This window comes from Bos javanicus, chromosome 16 (assembly GCF_032452875.1).
Source record: "Bos javanicus breed banteng chromosome 16, ARS-OSU_banteng_1.0, whole genome shotgun sequence".
In the NCBI taxonomy this organism is placed as follows: Eukaryota; Metazoa; Chordata; class Mammalia; order Artiodactyla; family Bovidae; genus Bos; species Bos javanicus.
Genome location: NC_083883.1, coordinates 63,098,705 through 63,120,582, shown reverse-complemented (window position 1 = coordinate 63,120,582; position 21,878 = coordinate 63,098,705).

Genomic DNA, 21,878 nt, shown 5'->3' with positions numbered 1-21,878 from the left:
AATTCAGTAAAAATAAAAGCTGATGCTGCTAAGTCGCTTCAGTCGTGTCCGACTCTGTGCCACCCCATAGATGGCAGCCCACCAGGCTCCTCCCTCTCTGGGAATCTTCAGGCAAGAATACTGGAGTGGGTTGCCAGTTCCTTCTCCAACGCATGCATGCATGCTAAGTCACTTCAGCCGTGTCTGACTCTGTGCAATCCCACGAACAGCAGCCCACCAGGCTCCTCCGTCCACAGGATTCTCCAGGCAAGAAAAAATAAGAGAGGACTTGACAAACACTTGAACCAACTTGAACTAATTGACATTTACAAGCAGCATGTAATTCAGAGAACTTATAACGTTCTCTGACCACAAAAAAATAAATCAATAATAAAAAATTAATAAATAAATTTCAAAATGTATTCAAATCAATCAAAATACTTATGAATAATCCACGGATCAAACAAAAATCATAACAAAATTTAAAATATCTTGAATGACAATGCAAACATATCAAAATACATGACATGCAACTAAAACACAATGCTAATTGAATTTATATTTTTAAGCACTTACATTAGAGGAGAAGAAAGGTGTAAAATAAATTATCTAAGCATCCCTCTTAAGGAGCTAGAATAAGAGCAAATTCAAACTAAACTAAGAAGAAAATAATAATAAAAACATAAACCAATGGCATAGAAAAAATGGATAAAAATAGAGAAAATCAATGAAAAAATAATTGTTTTAAAAATCATTAGCAGTAACATCAATCAGCATGAAATATTCAGGGAGAATTTAAATAAAATACATGCAAAACCTGTACACTGGGACGACCCAGAGGGATGGTATGGGGAGGGAGGAGGGAGGAGGGTTCAGGATGGGGAACACATGTATACCTGTGGTGGATTCATTTCGATATTTGGCAAAACTAATACAATATTGTAAAGTTTAAAAATAAAATAAAATTTTAAAAAATAAATAAATAAAATACATGCAAAACCTGTACACTGAAAAATACAAAACATTGTTGAGTAAATTAAAGTAGATTTAAATAATTGGAAAGATACACAATATTCATAGATTAGAAGACTCAGTATTTTTAAGATAATAATTCTTCTTAAATTGATATGTAGATACAGACTGGGATTCTGATGAAAATGCCAGCAGGCTTTCTTGTGGAAATTGGCAAGTTGACTTTAAAATTTATATGGGACCTAAAAGAACTTAAAATATCCAAAACAATTTTGAAAAGGGATTAGGTTGGAAAACTTAGAGTACCTGATTTCGAGACTCACTATAAAGCTACAATAATCAAGACCACGCAGTGTGGGTATAAAAATAATCATATAAACCAGTGAAACTGAGTTGAGGACCTAGAAATAGATCCATACTTACATGGGTCAATAATCACTTTTGACAGAAGTATCAAGGGAATACAGTGGAGAAAAGAGAGTTGTTTCAACAAGCGCTACTGAAACAGCTGGATATCCACAGAGAAAAGCATGAACCTCAACCCTTCCCTCACACCATACCAAAAACTAACTTGATATGAATCATAGACTTATATGTAAAAGCTAAAACTATGAAATTTCTAGAATATACAGGAGAAAATTTCTGTGACCTCGGGATAGGCAAAGATTTCTTAGAGAGGGTACAAAACAGCATGAACCATCTTAAAAGAAGACAAATTGATCTTCATCAAAAATAAAAACTTCTGGGACTTCCCTGGGTAAGAATCTTCCTGCCAGCACTGTTTATAATAGCCAGGACATGGAAGCAACCTGGATGTCCTTTGGCAGACGAATGGATAAGAAAGCTGTGGTACATATACACAATGGAATATTACTCAGCTATTAAAAAGAATGCATTTAATCAGTTCTAATGAGGTGGATGAAACTGGAGCCTATTATACAGAGTGAAGTAAGTCAGAAAGAAAAACACCAATACAGTATATTAATATATATATGGAATTTAGAAAGATGCTAACGATGACCCTATATACAAGACAGCAAAAGAGACACAGATGTAAAGAACAGACTTTTGGACTCTGCGGGAAAAGGTGAGGGTGGGATGATTTGAGAGAATAGCATTGAAACATGTATATTATCATACGTGAAATAGATCGCCAGTCCAGGTTCAATGCATGAAGCAGGGTGCTCAGGGCTGGTGCACTGGGATGACCCTGAGGGATGGGATGGGGAAGGAGGTCGGAGGGGGATTCAGGATGGGGAGCACATGTACACCCATGACTGATTCATGTCAATGTATGGAAAAACCACTACAATATTGTAAAGTAATTAGCCTCCAATTAAAATACATAAATAAATTTTTTAAAAAAAGAATCCACCTGCCAATGCAGGGGACACAGTTTCGACCCCTGGTTTGGGAAGAACCCACGTGCCTCAGAGCAACGAAGTCTGTGTGCCACAACCGAAGCCCATGCGCCCCAGGGCCCACAGGCTGTAACTACTGAGCCCACATGATGCAACTACTGAACACGGGCTCTAGGCTCGTGAACCCAGAGCCATTGCTTTGCAACAAGAGAAGCCCCTGCAATAAGCCTGTGCTCCACACTGAAGAGAGTGGCTGCTCGCCACTACCAGAGAAAGCCTGCGTACAGCACTGAAGACCCAGTGCAACCAAAAAGTAATTAATATAATAAATAAAATAAAAAATAAAAATTTCTCTTCAAAAGACACCATTACAAAAGAATAAAGGCAAGTCACACAAGAAAAAATTTCATAATACATATGTGTGACAAAGGACTAATATACAGAATATTTAAAGACTATCTCCCAGCCAATAAGACAATCTTTTAAACAGTAATATATTTGAACAGTTACTTCACAAAATGATATATAAAATCTCAAATACATGAAAATATGTTTAATAGCATTTGTCTTAAAGAAAATTTAAGTTAAAAATGCGAAGAGATTCCACACCCACTAAGATGGCAAAAATTTTAAAGACTAACTGTATTAGCTGTCAGGATATGGAGCAACTGGAATTCTCATATATGGCTGGGGTTATATAAAATGTTTTAACCACTTTGGAAATACTATAGCTTGGCAGTTTCTTAAAAAGTTAAACACACACTTATATGACCCAACAGTTATTACTCTTAGATATTTATCCAAGAAAAATGAGAACATATTTCCACAGAAAGAGTTGTACATAAATGGCCATAGCAATTTTATCTATAATAGCTCAAAACTTGAAACAACCGAAATGTTGTAACAGGAAAATAGATAAGCAGATTTTTGTACATCCATAAAATGAACAATTGTTCTGCATTTTAAAAGAAACTATGCACTATATACAAAATGGATAAGTCTCAAAAACATTATGCTGAGCAAAAGAAGCCAGTCTCATTAGAATACTTAGTAGTTCATTTATCTATAATTCTGTAAGAGGCAAATTTATGCTATATATTTTTTCCTAGTATTATGAGTGAAAGGTGTATTGAGGAATATGAGAGAGCATTTTAGGGTTGTCAAAATATATTATATATATATATATATATCTTGATTGTGGTGGTTTTTAGTATACATTTGTCAGAGTTCATCAAACTATCAAACTAATGGGTGCATTGTATTACTGTATGGAAATTGTACTTCGGTAAAATTATTTTGTTTCTTTTTTAAACAACTGGTCTAAAGAAGAAACCCAGATCCTCTCGGACTAACATTCAGGACCCTCTATAACCTCACCCACACTATTTTTCTACTTTTATTTCTCATACGGCTCAGACTCAAAATCACCTTGAAATTCAAGCAAGCTGGCTTACAACCTCTCATCCCCAAACAAGACTACTGATCACCCTACTCTCAGCTTCCTGGGTCCACCTAAACTCTCTTCATTCTGCAGAGCCCAGACTTAAGACCACTGCTTTCACAAAGCCTTCCTCCATCTCACTCCGATTTGTCTTTGGTATTTACACCACTTTTGTCGTTTATGTTGTTCATTATCTGTTTTGTTCCTCTCACCTACCAGGGCAAACTGTCACCCTTTGATATGCAGTCAATTCTGGTTATTCCTGCTGGTTTGTTTCCTATAGTTGCTATGAATACCGAATTAGCAAACGCTAAAGCATTGCTCCCAGGGAAAACACAGGGTTAGATTTTTATGAGACTCTGGTCACATTTTCATCAACCAATCCATACATAACCTTGTTTTATGTGCGTTTCTGTCTAAAGATGCCTTATTTAATATATGTCGTTGGTTCCTTGAACTCATCGCCAATAGCATTATATTTCATGGCTGAATAAAGCTTACCTAACAAACACAAAGTCTCCCTAATGCACATCACAGCTTTCTTGTGCTTTGGAACCCTAGACAGCGCTTCAGTATTTAAACAAGGAAATCACCAAGAAAAATTAAAAAACATGGCATTAAGTACATTACACAAAGACACTTATTTAGAGCATGAGAGATAAAATGGAGAAACACCTTGTTCTGCCTCCCCTGGGAATGTGCTTTTTGGGCAACTCAAATTTTCCCTATGCTACACATGTCCACAAATGACCATAAAAGAGCCACTGATTAAGATTACAGTAAATTTTAGCAAGCAAGCAGTCATAAATATGGAATCCATAAATAATGAGGCTTGCTTGTACTTCACAGCATCTTGTACAACACAGGACACTTAGTAGGCATTCAATAATTTATCCAGACAATTGGAAGGACAAACAAAAAAAGGAACTAACTCATGACTTTACTTAAATTTCTATCAAGAACTATTGTTTAAAATTCATTTTAGGAGGCATGTCCAAGCTAGAAGACGCGTTCTCCCAAGTAAAATTTTAAGACTCTTGCAGAGACAAACTGAGGGCCATTGCTAAGGAGAGCCTCAGGAGAAAAATCTCATATGACCATCTGCTATTTGCAATATCCATTAAAAAGAAGAGGTTTCTTGTTCTTTATTAGCAATCTACAAGTTTTCTACTGCTGATGAGAAGAATGTTTAAAAGAAAAGAAAATTGTAATATATCTAAAGCAAAGTGATATTTCCCATCTTACTTTCTGAAAAGAAAACGGACTAGAGAGAGAATACACACAATTTAATTTAGCCCATTAAAATTTTCTAAGAATCAGTTGTGTTTCTATACACTAACAACAAAATATCTGAAATAAAGAAAATAATTCCATTTGCAATAGCTTCAAAAACAACAAAATACTTAGAAATAATTTTAACCAAGGAGGTAAAATATCTGTATGCTGAAACCTATAAGACATTTGTGAAAGAAATAGAAAAAGACAATTAAATGGAAAGATATCCCATGTTCATGGGTTGGAAGAATTAATATAGTTAAAATTTCCAGTCTACCCAAAGTCATCTACAGATTCAATGCAATCACTATCAAAATTCCAATGGAATTTTTCACAGAAATAGAAAAAACAATCATACAATTTATCTGGAACCACAAAAGACCTTGAATAGCCAAAACAAATATGAGAAAAAACAAAACAGGAAGCATCATACTTCCTGATGCCAAACTATATTATAAATATATAGTAATCAGAATAGTATATTGACATAAAAATAGATATAGACAAAAAGACAAATGGAATAGAAAAGAGAGCCCAGAAATAAACCTTCACATACACGGTCAACTGATATTTGACAAGAGAGCTAAAAATACTCAGTGGGGAAAGGACAGTCTTTTCAATAAAATGGTGCTGGAGAAATTGAATAATTATATGTAGAAGAATGAAATTGGATCCCTATCTTGCACCATTCACAAAAATTAACTCAAATGAATTAATGACTTCAACAAAAGACCTGAAACTGTGAAACTCCTAAAGGAAAACATAGGGGGAAAGTCCTTTACAATTGGTCTTGGCAACAATTTTTGGATATAACACCAGAAACATACACAACAAAAGCCAAAATAAATATATGGGACTACATCAAACTAAAAGGGCTTCCCCGGGTGGCTTGCTGGTAAAGAATCTGCCTGCAATGCAAGAGACATGGATTTGATCCCTGGGTTGTGAAGATGCCCTGGAAGGGGGCAGGGCAACACCTTCCAGTACTCTTGCCTGGAGGATCCCATGGACAGAAGAGCCTGGCAGGCCGCAGTCCATGAGGTCGCAAAGAATTGGACATGGCTGAAGCGACTGAGCATGCACAGATGCATGTCAAACTAAAAAGCTTCTGCAAAGCAGAAGAAGCAATCGATAAAATTAAAAGACAACCTACAGAATGGGAGAAAATATTTGCAAATCATATTTCTGATAAAGGGTTAATATCCCAAATATATAAGAAAATCATACTCAATAGCAAAAGACCAAACAATCCTATTTTTCAAATGGGCAGAGGGCATGAATAGACAATTTTTCCAAAGAAGACACACAAAGCCAACAGGTACACAAAAAGATGTTCAATGTCACCCATCATCAGGGAACTCCAAATCAAAACCACAATGAGATGTCACCTCACGCCTGTCAGAATGGCTGTTATTGAAAAGACGAGAGCTAAGTGCTGGCAGGGGTATCAGTTCAGTTCAGTTCAGTCACTCAGTTGTGTCTGACTCTTTGCAATCCCATGAATCGCAGTACGCCAGGCCTCCTTGTCCATCACCAACTCCCAGAGTTCACTCAGACTCATGTCCATCGAGTCAGTGATGCCATCCAGCCATCTCATCCTCTGTCGTCCCCTTCTCCTCCTGCCCCCAATCCCTCCCAGCATCAGAGTCTTTTCCAGTGAGTCAACTCTTCGCATGAGGTGGCCAAAGTACTGGAGTTTCAGCTTCAGCATCATCCCTTCCAAAGAAATCCCAGGGCTGAGCTCCTTCAGAATGGACTGGTTGGATCTCCTTGCAGTCCAAGGGACTCTCAAGAGTCTTCTCCAACACCACAGTTCAAAAGCATCAATTCTTCAGTGCTCAGTTTTCTTCACAGTCCAACTCTCACATCTACACATGACCACTGGAAAAACCATAGCCTTGACTAGATGGACCTTTGTTGGCAAAGTAATATCTCTATTTTTCAATATGCTATCTAGGTATAGAGAAAAGGAAAACCTTGTACACTGTGGGTGTTGCTATTGTTCAGTCACTCAGTCATGTTCAATTCTTTGTGACCCCATGGTCAGCACGCCAGTCTTCCCTGTCCTTCACTATCTCCTGGAGTTTGTTCAGATCCATGTCCATTGAGTTGGTGATGCTATCTAACCGCCTCATCCTCTGCCACACCCTTCTCCTTTGGCCTTCAATCTTTCCCAGCATCAGGGGAACGATGGGTATGGGAGTGGGATAAACTGAGAGATTGGGATTGACATATATACACTCCAGTATATAAAATAGGTAACTAACAAGAACCTAGTATGTAGGACGGGGAACTCTACTCAGTGGCGACCTAAACGTGAAGGAAAGCCAAAAGGGAGGGGATATATGTATGCATATAGGTGATTCTCTTTGCTGTACAGCAGAAATTAACACAACATTGTAAAACAACTATACTCCAATAAAAATTAATTTTAAAAAAGGTTTATTTGTACCCCCATGTTCAATGTTCATCACAGCACTATTCATAACAGCCCAACTATGGGAACCTACATGGCCATCTATAGATGAATGGATAAAGAAGTTTTGATACATACACACACACTTAAACATAATGGAATATTATTTACACATGAGAAGGAAGGAAATTCTTCCATTTGCAGCAACATGGATGGATCCTGAAAGCATTATTCTAAGTGAAATAGGCAGAAAGAGAAAGACCCATACTATATGATATCAACTTATACGTGGAATCTATAAACCTGAACTTACAGAAAAAAGAGACCAGAATGGTGGTGGCCAGGGCTAGAGTATGGGGGAAATAGTGAGATGTTGGACAAAGAACATGACTTTCAGTTATAAGATGAATAAATTCTAGGGATCTAATGCACAGCATGGTGATTAAAGAATAGATGTTAAGTGTTCTCACCACAAAAGAAACAAATGATGATTATGCGAGGTTCTAGAGGTGCTAACTAACATTACTGTGGTAATCATTTAACAATATGTGTGTGTCAATGCAATATAGGTGTCCACCTTTAACTTACATGATGTTACATGTCAATAATATCTCAACAAAGCTGGAAAAAAATTAATTCCAAGAGCATCCTAGACAGAGAGCAATCAAAGAGAAAGTAAGAAGAGAACCAAAAAAAAAAAAAATTTTAAGTTAAAATGCCCCATTTTAACTTAACAACAACATATAGGTTGTCAGACCTATATGTGGAAATGAGCAAATTAGTACACTGTGTAAATTGTTACAAATTTTCTAGGAAGGTGTGGTTAGTAATATAGGTCAAGTAATATATATATCGCAAGGACTACATGTAGCCCAGCCCGCCAGGCTTCTCTGCCCACGGGATTCTCCAGGCAAGAATATTGAGCAGGTAGCCATTCCCTTCGGAGAAGGCAGTGGCACCCCACTCCAGTACTCTTGCCTAGAAAATCCCATGGACGGAGGAGCCTGGAGGGCTGCAATCCATGGGGTTGCTGAGGGTCGGACACGACTGAGCAACTTCACTTTCACTTTCATGCATTGGAGAAGGGAATGGCAACCCACTCCAGTGTTCTTGCCTGGAGAATCCCAGGGATGGAGGAGCCTGGTGGGCTGCCATCTATGGGGTCGCACAGAGTCAGACACGACTGAAGTGACTTGGCAACTTAGCAATAGCCATTCCCTTCTCCTGCAGATCTTCCTGACCCAGGGAACAAACCTGAGTCTCCCACACTGCAGGCAGATTGTTTACTATCTGAGCCACCAGGGAAGCCCCAACATATGTCAAGAGCCCTACAAACTCCTATCTTCTTTGATGCAGCAGTTCTACTTCTAGGAATTTATCCTAAGGAAATAATCCAAGATGTAGACTGGAATTTATACACGCATGGTCATATGACAGAAGGACCTTGAAACAAACCAAATGCCTCATAAAAGAGAAATGGTTCAATCAGTAAATAATAGCATATCCACGTGTAGCTAGGTGTTAGACTCTTCTTCTTCCCCAAACTACTCTACAGTTTTTTTTAAGGTCACCTTAATTATATGATAGAAGGAGAGTATTTTATCCTAAGGATACTCACAGTGCTTGTCATGCCATTTCCCAGTCTGCTGTGGGCCATCATTAACATCACAGACAATCTCCAAATAGGCACAAAGATCTTCCTGCCCCTGCTGGGTCTGCCCCCTTTCCCCTTCCCCTGCAGAGGACTGAGCTCGTGCATAGGAAATAAATGTCTGCTCGTGAACTGATGTCAAGTGCTGGTCCAAGGAGATAAAGTTCCTGAAATAGGCTGCAGGATATGGTTTTCCTACTTAACAGATGTTTTCCTACTTATAAGCAGCCCATTGTTCCTCAAGTGATAAGCAATGATGCCAAGACTTGAGCCCAGGTCTGACCACAAATCAGAATCCTTTCTATTACAATATTCCCCTCTTGTGCACCTCTACCACTTCATTCCTCTTTCTTCAACTTTCCATGTGGAAATCTGTCCCTTTACTTCAAGGAATTCACCTTTCTGAATTGGCTGCAAGGAAACTAGCCTCTCCACTAACTTGCAACTTGTGAAAATTTATCCCAACCACAAATGTCCCCATATTCTCCCCACCTCCAAAAGTCAATTCTACACACACTCCCATGATACCGGAGTTTGCTGCAGTTTTATTTTTTCTTTTTTTGGTTGTCATAATTTTTAAAAAAATATTCTACCAAGTGGACTGGGGGTGGGGAAGTCAAATAGTTACTATATTTATACCGTGAATGGATTTAGGTGATAATAAAGGCAGATGTTGCTATAGCAACGAACATTCTAGGATCCCATACACATCTTTTTGCCTTTGTGCAAAGTGCACTGGATTGTAGCTAACATCTCTCCAAACAGTCTGTGCAGATCAGGGCACACTGACCATTGTGTGGTCAGGTCAGGGCCAGCTCACACACCTGGGGCTCCTCAGTTATCAAAACTCTGGCTGCAGCCTGCGGCTCCAGGTAAACCTGGAGGCCACACAGCCTCAGGGAGAACCATCTGGAAGCTGTATTGTCTCCCTCCTGGGTAAACTCTCTCCCTAGTTCCCCTTTTCTTTCCCTCTTTTTCATGCTGGTACTAAATTATGCTGACTGGTTAATGACAGCCTGAGTTATTTTCTGAACACCAGTGGCAGGAGGAGAGTAGGGTGCTCACTGTAATAATAACCCACCTTGGTGTGAGGGAGGAAGCCCCAAGGCACACCCTGTGTGCCATGCGGTGAAAATAGCCCAGCACCCCTTTCCCTGGAAACCCTCCTCACTTAGCTGGGAGTTCTTGCCCAAGGATTTTCCCACAACTCTCCTGGGCCCAGGTACCCAGGACCTCTGAGCATCACACAAAGGGGAAAACACTAGGCTGGGATGTAAAGGGCGTGTGTCCTAGCCCCGGCTCTGCCACGTAAGAGCTGAAGGACTTCTCTGAGACATCGTCCCCTCCCTAGTAAAAGAAGACTGCATCTCTGGAGAAAGTGCTAACCTGGTATCTTCATTCACAAGTAGGTGAAAATGATAACACCTAGCAAAGGCACTGCCCACCAGCATTCATCATTTTTACACAAAATATGAGCCTTAAACCAAAAAGAGAAATGCCAAGTTGTAGAAATTTAGTCATCAGGTAGCAGGCAAGGGACTCATCTTTTGTTGTCATATCTTTTTGTCCACTGATACAATGGACATGAACTTGGGCAAACTCCAGGAGATGGTAAGGGACCATCTTACCATCCAAGACTTGAGCCTGGATCTGTCTGGCTACAAATCAGAATCCTTTCTATTACAATATTCCCCTATTCTGCACCTCTACCACTTCATTCCTCTTTCTTCAACTTTTCATGTGGAAATTTGTCCCATTACTTCTAGAAATTCACCTTCCTAAATTGGCCACAAGGAAATTCAGGGAGGCCTGGCAAGCTGCAGTCCATGGGGTCACAAAGAGTCAGACGTGACTGAGAGGCTGAACAACAATAGGCCAGGGAAGTGCTCTCATGGCAATGGGCTCCCACAGTGACCACCTACACATAAGATGGTCATTTAATGACATGAACTCCATCTGCCCACCACGAAGCCACTGAGTGCTCAAGAGCCCTTGAGTTGGTATAGGAGGCAGGTAGCAAAATGGCAGTAGACACACAATGTGATGAATGCCATGGTGGGTGTGTGCTTTGAAGAGAGTGAAAATGAAAGTGTTAATCGCTTAGTCGGGTTGACTCTTGGATACCTCATGGACTGTAGCCCACTAGGCTCCTCTGTCCATGGTATTCTCCAGGCAAGAATATTGGAGTGGGTTGCCATTTCCTCCTCCAGGGGGATCAAACCCGGGTCTCCGGCATTGCAGGCAGATTCTTTAGCATCTGAGCCACCAGGGAAGCCCTTTGAAAGGGACACCAAAACCACAGCGAGGTGCTAGCTATGTGAACTTGGCCAAGCTACCCAATTTCTCTGAGCCACAGTTTTCTCATCTGTGAATTGGGGTGGGGGGAGGGGGCGGGCGGGGAGTGACCCATGAGGCTGTTCCTGCTTATACTAGCCTTCAAAGCCCTGTTGGACTCCTGGACCTAGGAAGCCTTTGGATCAAAGCTCTTCCATAGGGGAGCACATGTAGGAGCTCTTCATACGACCCCACTTTACAGTAGCTTTGCAGTGTCCACAAAAGGTGGGAGGCTCATGAAAGACATGCTCCCTTTGCTCCAGGAGAACCTGAGCACACAGTGGCTCAACAGCTTTATAAGACGGCACAGTGGGATGGACTGTCAGGCATCTCATCTCCTCGGCCAGGACTCCCCAACAGACCAAGTCTGAAGTGTCAGTGATTTGAACTGATGAGAAGAAAATACTGAGGTAGGTTATTGAACCTGGCCAATTAACAAGTAAATAAACACGCAATTGCAAGCCAAAGTCCTGGCTAACCCAATGTACTCCTCTCATTTAATTTGACATGAGTCGTTTAGTTTTAATTAGGACAATGCTTCATGGTGTATTAGTAGGAGTCCTGTAGTATATGTTGTGGAAATAATGAAGGCTTAGCAACGAGACCTGTTTCAGTGCTCTGCTATTAAACCTTCACTGAGAAGGGAGGCGAGGCTGCCAGGCTCTTTATGGAAATGATTGGGTTTGGAAATTAGCTCCGTTAGAAAGATCTAGGTGAGACAGAGTCTGGCAAAGCCTCCAAACTCCAGCAAACCCAAGAACGCTCAGCTCATGGGACTGAGGGCCAAGCCCACTGCTAAACCCCAGGATGATCCAGTTGCAGATCTCGTCCGAACTTGGTCACACTCGACTCCTCAAACCTGAACCCTCCTCAGCAGACCATTTGTTTCCCTAATGGGAGAGGAACCAAGATTCATACCTCGCTCTCACTGGTTGGATGAGAATGGGGCCTCTCTCCCTTTCTTGTACCTTTTCAATCTGCTCAGTCACGTTGTGCCATCGTGAGATGGTTCTATTCATTCTCAGCAGTAGGATAGCTAGTTTGCTCCCCTCCCTGTCCCCACCCTATTTCAGGGTTTCTTTTTTTTTAATTCTTTTTAAGAATTTTTAAAAATATTTATTTATTTGGCTGCAGTTGGTCTTAGTTGCAGCACGTGGGGTCTTCGATCTTCTTTGCAGTGTACCAGACCTTTTTTTATCACAGTTGAGGCATGTGGGTTCTCCCTTGCGGCATGTGGGATCTAGTTCCCTCATCAGGGATCAAACCCGGACCTCTTGCACTGAGAGTGCTGTCTTAGTCACTTGACCACCAGGGAAGTCCCCAAATTTCAGGTTGAATTCCTCACCTTTAGCCTTGCCTTCTTCTCTCTTTCTTTGCTCTCCTTCCAGCGGACACCAGGAGAGCACTCCCTTCCCAGACCCTCTAAGGAACTCCCATCCTTTGTGCCTTAGCAGAGAAGCGCCCCTGGCACTGTTCTCTCTGCATCATTTGCAATTTTAGCCTTTCTCCTTTCACCTGTGGAACAAGACGCTTGTCTTTGACAGCAGCTCCAGGTATCACTGAATAAGTAGAAGAAATATGCCTGGAAAAGGAAACACCTGTTCCTGACTCTAAGGTCACCACCATGTTAGAGAAAATTGCTCAAGGCTGATGCACTGGGATGACCCAGAGGGATGGGATGGGGAGGGAGGTGGAAGAGGGATTCAGGATGGGGAACACATGTACACCCATGGCTGATTCATGTCAATGTATGGCAAAACCACTACAATATTGTAAAGTAATTAGCATCCAATAAAAATAAATAAACTAAAAAATAATAATTATGTAAAAAGGAAAAAGAAAAGAAAATGTGCTGAACTGGCAGACACAAGCACACAGGTCTAGGCCAGCCCTGCCACACCACCAACGCTAAAACCTTGGATAAGCCATTTGCTTCTCAGGCTCAACTTCCCTTCTATAAAACAATGGAATTTCACGAAAGCATTTCTGAGATGCCAGAGAAGAAAAAGTTCCTTTCCTCAAGGCCACCTCTTTCATACATACCAGGCTGCTACCTTTGTCCTGGGCCTCTCTCCCTCTCTCTCCTTTACTCCCCACCTCTCTCCCTCTCTCTTCCGCTCACCTCCTCCTCCCCATGGCTGTTTCTTTCTTAGGATTTAGTAAGTCGTCACCAAGGAAGACACTCTGTAAATCTATGTCTCCATGTTTCTGCAGCTCCATCCCATGGTACCCAGGTTGCTCAACCAGGAGAAATAGTCCCAGAAGCCCTTGGCATCATAAGGAGGAGGAACATTGGTGGGGTCCCAACTACTAAAATGGAAATGCTTAAAAGAAACTTGCAAATCTTCAGGCCCCTGCAAGGTGAAAAAAGTAAGAAACTTCAACTCTTGAGAATAAAATCTGGAGCTTTGGACAGTGAATGTACTGGAGGGGGATGAGCATGGACTGCACCTTGATTGACTCCTAGGTTTTTGTTTGTTGTTTTTAGTGAACTATTTTCAATGCACTGACCCAATGGACATGAGTTTGAGCAAATTCCAGGAGGAAGTGAAGGACAGGGAAGCCTGGCGTGCTGCAGTCCATGGGGTCACAAAGAGTCGGACACAACTGAGCAACTGAACAAAACATTTATCAATTTAACTCTACCAAGTTCTTGGCACTGGGTTCAGTGTGATTAATGAGTAAAGACACCATTCCTGCCCTCAAGAAGCTGTGTACAGTGGGGAAGACGAACTTGGCAGAAGGTAAATACAGTGTGGAGGAGACGCAGTGGTGTATAAGAGCATGTCACAAAGCTCCTGAGCCCCCAGGGGTTAGAACAGACTTCTTAGAAGAGGGCCAGTCAAGCTAAGACCTGAAAGGGTGTCTTCATCTAACGCAGTCTCTCAGCAGCATTGGGTGTAGTTAATACCCGCTTCTCCTACCTGGAACGCTGGCTTCACGTAATTCTCTTCCTATTCAGCTAAACCTTCCTAATCTCTGCTGGAGCCTCCCTATCTTCTGAACTTTTAAATGTTAGAGCATCCTCTTTGGATCTTCAGACTTCTTCTCTTCCCCACTGCTCTCGTTCACTAGCAGAGCTCATCCATCTCTAGGCAGTAAGCACCACCTACCCTGGCTTCCCAAGTGGTGTAGTGGTAAAGAACCTGCCTGCCAGTGCAAGAGATGGAAGAGTTGTGGGTTCAGTCCCTGGGTCAGGAAGCTCCCCTGGAGGAGGGCATGGAAATCCACTCCAGCATTCTTGCCTGGAGAATCCCTGTGGATAGAGGAGCCTGGCAAGCCACACTCCATGGGGTCACAGAGTCAGACATGACTGAGTGACTTAGCATGCATGTACCACTGGTGATCATCAAATTTTTATTTCTAGCTCTGACCTCTCCCTCTCATCACTAACTTAACAGCTCCCCTTCAAGGTCTAACAGGTATCTTTAACTTAATATGATGGAAACTGATCATGATTTCCTCTCTCCCAAAGAGATGTATCCCCCTCAATTCTTTCCTCTCAGGCCAAAACCTGGATTCTTTCTTAAGTTCTCCTTTATTCTCATGCCAACATTCAATCCATCAGCCAGTCTTGTGTCATCTCTACCTAGGTCCTAATTTGATCCCTTCTCACCACCCCCATGGAGCTTTCCAGATGGCACTAGTGGTAAAGAATCCACCTGCCAATGCAGGAGACACAAGAGACATGGGTTTGATCTCTGGGTCAGGAAGATTCTCTGCAGTAGGAAATGGCACCCCACACCAGTACTCTTGCCAGGAAATTCCATGAGCAGAGTAGCCTGGCAGGCTACACTCCATGGACTCTCAAAGAATCAGACACGAGTGTGTACAAGCCTTAGCACACCACCTCCATGGCTCTCACCTTGGTCCAAGCCACCACATCTCACACCTCCCTCTGAGACTTCAGCATTGGCCTCTTAACACATCATCTCCACTTTGTCCCTAAAATCAGAGTGAAACTTTAAAACTGTAAGTCAGGTCCTGTTGCTCACCCGCTCAACCTCTCCCCACCACCAGGGGTTTCCTATGGCACTTTGAATAAAACCACAAATCCCTCCCATCCCATCAAAGAGTCTGACATAATCTGGGCCTCCACCTCTCTGGCCTGGACTCCTCTCACTTCCCCACCACACTCACAGCTCTGAACCTGGCTCCCTGTCCCCTGTATGTGCCTAGTATCACCCTCCACTCCTCCCCTTGGTTTTCCCTGTCTGCTCCACCCTCTTATGCTAGATACCTGCTTGACTTTCTCCCTCACATCACACGTCATTTCCTCAGGGAGGCCTCCCGGAGCTTGCTCAAACTCATGCTCATTGAGTCGGTGATGCCATCCAACCATCTCTTCCACTGTCGTCCCCTTCTCCTCCTACCCTCAATCTTTCCCAGCATCAGGGTCTTGTCCAATGAGTCAGCTCTTTGCATCAGGTGGCCAAAGTAATGATGTTACCAGAGCCCATGTGAGAGCTGGAGCCGGGGTGTGAGAGTGCCTGGTGGAGCTGTGGCTATAGAAGATCAGCCATGGCAGGGCAGGGAGCATCAAGAACACCAGCCTGCCCTTCCCCACCCTTGGCTCTCCTCTTGGTGCGCTCTTTTGTCCAAATCCAAGTGGGAGTTAGAGGGCCAGGGAGCCCTTGTGATACAGTGCATAGAGTTCAAGTACCAGATCATGAATAGGACAGAGAGCAGATCCAGGATAAATGAAGTTACTTAGCACATCAATATTTCTGGCTCCTCTCCTTCCAGGCACAAGGTAGGGCCCCACATTCCTGCCATCCTTGAAATCAAGTACAGCATGCAACTTACCCTGGCCAATGTCACTTCCAGATATGAGTCTTCACGTTCCCCCTTTCACCTGCTCTCATGACCAGGGACAGTACAGAGGTTGAAGACAGTCAGCCTGGGTTGCAGGGGTGATTAAGATGTGGAGTAGAATCCGGGATGACCCACAGTGAACAAACAGCAGGAGCAAAAGGAAGCCCCAGAAACTGGGAGTTGCTCTGTTCCTGCTCTTTCGCCTAGTTTATCCTGACCCACTTCTGCTGAAAGAGCAGCCTCCCTCACCAGGACACCTTCCTCTGCCTCGGATTCCTCATGCAACTGACCACCGCCTGATAAACCGTGATGTGTGCTGGTTGTCTATCTCCCTGCTCTAACAGGCAAACCATGGGGGCAGGGCTTTGGTTCACTACCCGTACTCAGCACCTAGAGCAATATCTGGTTGAGAGCAGATGCTGAAATTCATTGTCGATTGGATGAATGAATAAGTGAGTGCATAATAACATACATGTATGACTAATTATATCCCAGACCCCTTCTCAGAAATGATGTCTAAGTGATTCCGTGAAAGATCAAACAATTCACTAAGGTCACCAAGTTTAAGTCATGGAGTGGGTTGTAAAGGCATTTTGACTCCAGAGCCCAAGCCTGTAACAACTTTGCCACTTACCAGTATGAAGGGGGCTTGATGGGGAAGTGCAGAAGCCATTCTGAGCCCAGGGCAGAGGTTGGAGAGAGCCAGGCAGCCTACCTACACTGCAAAGTGTTAGTTACCGTTGGAGCTAAGAGTGACAACCAATAAACCATACAGGGTAACAGGGAAAATTAAAAACTACATTGGCTATGTAAAAATAATGCTAATTACAGTCATTTATGTGAATTGCTTACCATTTCTGCCTAATTACCAGGCAGCACAACAATTATGTAGATCTTTAACTAATGTCAACCTAACTTCATTGCAAGTTTTATTTGATTATAACTATAAAAGCTAAAAACAAGAGCTTAGTCCAGCAGTGAGTTGGTTGCTCATGGAGACTGGTTCTCTGCCCAGAATTTAAAATTAGAGCGGAATTACCTTGTCCCTGGCGGTTACTGCCTGTATTGTTAGTGATCTTCCAGGTACAAGCATTTCATCTGGACTAGAAGCTCCTTGAGGCTGGTACTATCTCATTTTTCCTGGTTTTGTTATCCCCTCCCTCCTCAGATCCCAGGTCAGCCCTGAATAGAGGGGGCCTCTTGTGCCTCTGTTCATCTGTTGCTTTCCTAACTCTGGAAGAAATGGGTCTGTCTCATGTGCCTCTGAGTCTCTTCTCACTGCCTGGAGGCTAAGGATGTGAGATTGGCTGAAGAAGGCCATGTCTGTACTGGTTATGACCATGGCAAGCCTGAGCCCTGTAACAGGCCTTCAGAAGAAGTAGGATAAGGGTGGGATAGAATGCTTAATGGTGTAGGGCTATGAGAAGAATCCATGAAATGCTATACAGAGAGTACCAGCTATCCCTCCAGTATCCTTTCCCTCCTTCAACAGTAAAAAGAGTTTTAGCTAGGCACATGGAAGCCCAGATAAAGGCCATATTCCCAAGATCCTTTGCAGTGAGGTGTGGCCAATGGGGTGTCAGCAAAAGTGACGTATGCAAATACACAACCGTGACTTGAAAAGGGAAGGAGTGAACCTTGCCCTTCTCTTCCCCCTCTTTCCTGTCTGGCTAGGGTACAGGATGGATGTTAGAACTTAAACAAGCCTCCCTGGAGCCAGGACAGAATGTAGGTGTTGAGATGTCAGAGCAGTAAGATCAAAGTAGCTTGGATCACCACACCACTGCAGAGCAGTACCCCTGTGCTTGTGTGATAGATGTACATCACTGTCAAAGCACAGCAAATAGGAAAATGTAGTAAAATAATTAGGAGATGATGAGTTTTGAGTATTCATTGCCCTGGTTTTTAGAATTGTGTATTGCCTTTTTTGAAGCACCCCTACTTATTATTTACTTATTTAACTGCACTGGGTCACAGTTGCAGCACTCGGTATCTTCGGCCTTCATTGTGGCATGCAAACTCTTAGTTGCAGCATGTGAGATCCAGTTCTTTGACCAGGGATCAACCCAGACCCCCTGCCTTAGCAGCTCAGAATGCCAGGGAAGTTCCAGTTTATTGCTTTTTAAATTTATATAATTACAACTTTAGTGATGGCTATGCTTAACAACCAGCTCATAAGAATTTTGAAAATTTGTGCCAGCTCCAGCTTCAGGTCTTTATCAAAGCAGCAAAACCTGCATCCTAACTGATACAAAGATGATACAGGAAGTGGGAGGTGGGCTGAGATCATAGTCTCAGATGTGTGTGATGTATAACTTCACCCATGGATGACCCAGGCTTGCCTGAAAAATTATGTTGCTCCAGGGATAACTTTGAACCAAAAATTCTAAAGCTTCTATCAGTTACTACTGAAAAACGTTCTTGTAATCTAGCCTGACTCCAACTTGAACACACCCATGTCTGTGGAGAGCTATGATTCTCGATAATGGCTAAGGCCCTTCCTGCCCAAAGCCTGGTCTTCTGCATGACCTAGCAGAGCATTCCTGCCTCTTTCCCACCTGCCCCTCTTGGGACTTCCTTTTCCCAGTTTAAGGGCAGAGAGGATATCTCTCTGGTGAGAGGCACAGGGCCTGATCTAAACTCTCACTTTTGCAGACACAGGATGAAAGTCAAGTTTAAGACTTGCATCCAATAAACCTACACAGATTACATGGAATAAGACACATCTCAGGATAAGAATAAGACACATCTCAGATTAAGTGGAATAAGACACATCTACTACATGTTTAGTATAATCCCATATTGTTAACAGAAAGAAGGAAGGAAGGAAGGAAAAGAGAAAGAAAGGCATCTATATACACTGTATATATGCTTGTCTGAACCAAGAGAAAGTTGTAGAAGGACACCCACCAAACAGGTAATCTCCTGGCTTACCTCAGGACATAGAGGAGGCTGGGGAGAGGGTAACTTTTCTTTATATGCATCTGTATTATCCAAATTAATGAAGCAAGTATTACTTTTAATTTATTATTTTAAAACATTCAAAAATGATATGAATATATATGAGTTAAAGTGAATGAACTAGAGCTATAGTATATCAACATGAATGAATCTTAAATGGTAACTTTGAGCAAAAGAGTAATGAAAACCATACATAAAATATTAAAACAATATATTATATATTGTTTATGGATATGTATATACAAAGCAATAGTATACAAGAATATATATGGGGATATTAAGCCCAAATTCACATTAATAAGGGAATGAGAGCTGAAGGAATATATAGATTCTTTCAGTTGATCTGCAGTATATTTATGGTGTATGTTTTCATGTGTGTGTGTGTGTACTAAGTCGCTTCAGTCAGGTCTGACTCTGTGTGACCCCATGGACTGTAGCCTACCAGGCTTCTCTGTCCATGGGATTCTCCAGGCAAGAGTACTGGAGTGGGTTCCCCTGCCTTCCTCCTGGGGATCTTCCCAATCCAGGGATTGAACCCGTGTCTCATGTCTCCTGCATTGGCAGGCAGGTTCTTTACCACTACCACCACCTGGGAACCTGGTATGTTTTCATGTAACATGGCAAATGTTAAGATTTATAAAGTTAGGTGATAGATACACAATTGTTCCTTATATGTACATGCTTAAAATATTCCATAATAAAAATTACCTTAACTTTTCATTTTAAAAATGTATTCACATTTAAAAATGTATTTATTCACATGAATAAATGCAATTACAAGAAGAAAATGTGTACTGTATACATATATCCATTAAAGCAAGTATCTCATTGTGTTGTCATTACATAGTTGTATTTCCATATCACCATTAGATTATGTCTTTGAGAGCAGAGACTATATTTTTCAATCCATCCACAGAGCCTGTGCTATAGCCACTCATCCAACATCTTCTGTGCCCCTGTTATATACCAGATGCTTCTCCTAGGCTCTAGTACTACAAGCAGGTAATTCAGAATCACCCCCTGCTTTTAAGAATCTTATACCTTGGACTTCCCTGGTGGTACAGTGGCTAGGAATCCACTCCCACTCCCAATGCAGGAGATATGGGTTCAATCCCTCTTCCGGAAGATCCCACGTGACTCAAAGCAACTAGCCCACGTGCCACAACTGCTGAACCTATGCTCCGGAGCCCAAGATTGCAACTATTGGGCCTACACACCACAGCTACTGAAACCCTCACGCTCTAGGGCCCATGAGCCACAGCTACTGAGTCTGTGTGCTGCAACTGCTGAAGCCCACTTGCCTAAAGCCTGTGCTCCGCAACAAGAGAAGCCACCACAGTGGGAAGACAGCACGCTGCAACTAGACAATAGCCCCGCTCTCGGGAGCTAGAGGAAGCCCGAGAGCAGCAACAGTAACTCAGCACAACCAAAAATAAATATATAAAAAGGAATCTGACACCTTGCAGGAGAGATGGATGAACAACTACCTAACTGTAATTCACCAGGTCTGCTCTATGGTACAGATACATGGCCCAGGCGGTGCGTCTTCTGCCCATCAAGTAGCACGCAGCCACGCAGAGGCAGCATGTGGGGAGAGGCAGACTTCTGCCCATCTCCCAGCTCCAGAGCTCACAGACATGGGACCTTGAATAAATTATACAACTTCTCTAAGTCCTATTCCCCACTGACAAACTCTCCCCCAGGTTGTAAGTAGTTAGATAATCTCACTGAAAACAACCTGGTACTTTGCCAGGGCAGCCAGTGCTCAGTAACGATTGCAACACGTGGGGAAACTGAGGCTTGGGAAAGGTGAATGATTCAGCCCAGATCAAGCTATAGTGGGTGACTGAGATTCTAAACCACGTGTGTGTTCCCCAAGGTGCCTCAAACACAGTAAGTTTCCTGGATGTTCAATGAGTGCTTATTGAAATGAGACAATGTCCAATTCAAAGTCAATTCTTTCATCACAGAATCATTTAGAGCTAAAAGAAAGTTAGAATCAATTACTTAATCACAATAGTTAGGAAGGTCAAGACTGAGAGGTCCACAAACTCCAAGCTCTCATGGCAGGTGGGGCCGCCTCCAGGTCTCCCTCCTCCCGCACAGCACACCTCCCAAGTCCAGAGATACTCTCCTGCTCTCCCTGGATGGCACACCTCCCCTCTCACCAGCGCTTGACACTGAAGATAACTCCTGTCTCATCAAATCCATCCTTCTTGGACCTTCAAGACACCACTTGCCTGTGGGTTTCCTCCTACTTGACTATCATCTCCCTTCCATTTCCTGCCTGGGAAGCTCCTTCTCTACCTGTGGCTTTGGGAGAACTTTGGATGTTCTTGTGCCTGATCAGGCTAGTGTGGGGGTCCAGAGGGACCACCTGGAAGGGCTAGTTTATGTCACCAGAACAGAAGAGGCTCCCCTGATAGCAATGGGACATTGCTATCTAACAGTACCCTTGGCTTGTATCATTTCACTGAATTCTCTGAATAACCTTATGAGATGGACTTCATTATTCTACTTCACAGATGAGAAAACTACCACTAAGGCAAGTCAGAGTTCCAGCCCAGAGTCACACAGAGCAAGAGGCAGATCCAGGATTTGAACTCCTGAGACCAAGACTTACCCACTGTATAACTGCCTCTTTGGAACAGAATTAATGACAGTCCTCGGCTT